Genomic DNA, 1917 nt, shown 5'->3' with positions numbered 1-1917 from the left:
GCTCTGTTTTTACTTTGCTCCAGGATCTTTTATGCACAGAAGACTTAAAAAAAAATTCACTGAGTAACAGAGTATTTCACCACCATAAAAGATTTCTATTTATGAAAACAAAAACTGATACATCCTCTTTTACTGAGAGGGATTTATCATAAAACAAATACTCTGCCTCTTTTACAAAATGATTTTTACACTGCTGTGTAAAATCATCATTCACTGCTGTAAAATCTCCATTCACATTTACTGGTGTAAAACACTTTTACATGCTGCTGTAAAAGCAAAACTTACAGAGTTACAAAAACTCGCTCCACCATTTCCTTTATGCACTGCTGTGCAAAACTACACGTGGTTTTTCCACACACCTGAAATTACATCACCCTGGTTCTATCTTTTTACACACTGCTGTGTGGGTTACAATACATCGCACTGCTGTGCCTCACTCTTCAATTTCATTACATTGCACTGCTGTGCATTACCATACCTCTTCTACCTTACAATGCACACACAAGAAAACATTACATATATATTCATGGCAATAAAACAAAAGGACTTACATACGTTTTCACTTGCCATGCTTCCGTAAAAATAAAAAACAATAAAATTAAATGTTTTTATTAGCCTTTACTTGTGCCCATACTCCCGCTGAAACAAAATTAAAAACTTCACCAAAACTTACCAACCACAGTAAATTGCATTTACTGTTTTACTGACATTTACTGGCGGTAAAGGAACTTTTACTTCACGTCAAATTTATTAGCTGCTGACCTGTACTTTAACCATTGACTTTATTTGCATCGCATCGCAACTTTTCTCATGTCAAAGACCCCGACTCTATGACATTGCCGATAGCGATGTGCCGATGCGATATCGGCGATCGCTCATCGCACAATAACAAAATCACTTTGTAAGTCCTCCGCTGCGACTTCGCCGATGCGATATCGGCGATCGCTCATCGCAAACACAAGAGCTTCCTTATGACTCCTTCACTTCAACTTTGCCGATGCGATATCGGCCCTTCACTTTGACTTTGCCGATGCGATATCGGCGATCGCTCGTCGGCAACATTTTATATCGCTGCCACTGCCTGCCTCCTATGCTTCAACCTGCCGATATGCCGACTTGCCGATATGCGATATCGGCGATCGCTCGTCGGAAGCACAAAAGCTTCTTTATGATTTCTTCACTTCGACTTTGCCGATGCGATATCGGCGATCGCAGTTGAAATTATATTTTCAACAGCAAGGTCTACTATTACATATCACAATCCGTTCCAGGTTATTCAACAGTCGAATGGACTTTGAAATAACAGAGAGGGGAGCTTCAATCGTTAATTCCCTCAACTGCAAAGGTGCCTGAAAACATGTTGACATGGTTCAATTATTCTAAATATAGAGAAGATTTTCATCTACAAAATGTTAGAAACTGCTATTAGAAACAGCAAAAGGCTCATTGCTTTTTAACGTTAAAGCAGTTTCTAATCTTAATGTGACCCGATCTAATCTTAAAGCATTTAGATTTTATCCTAAAGCAGTTTCTAATCTAAAGCATTAGATCTTAAGCGTTGAATTGGTATATGATGGACGTACCAGATTAAGAGTAAAATATATATAAAGGATTAGGTCCTCTCTCTCCCACACACAAGAGTTGCATTCTTCTCCATCAAGAAGCACATGAAGGAAGTGAGGGCAAGAGGAGAGAAACCGAATTCTGAAGAAGAGGACAGTCAGGAGTCAGATCAAAGTAGATGGCAGCCATTACATCTTCCGCTGTTAATCAAGGTATGTCATCTATCATCTATCATATTAAGTTCTGGTTGTGAAATATTCAGTATTGATGATCTTTGGGCTGTTAATGGAAATTTTACATTTGGTATCAGAGCCTTTCAATAACTGAATATTTCCTATGATTGCAATTGATATG

The sequence above is a fragment of the Pinus tabuliformis genome, chromosome 1_1 (genome assembly GCF_031772625.1).
Source record: "Pinus tabuliformis cultivar Carrire ecotype Pingquan chromosome 1_1, CPIR1, whole genome shotgun sequence".
In the NCBI taxonomy this organism is placed as follows: Eukaryota; Viridiplantae; Streptophyta; class Pinopsida; order Pinales; family Pinaceae; genus Pinus; species Pinus tabuliformis.
This window is presented reverse-complemented; position numbering follows the sequence as displayed.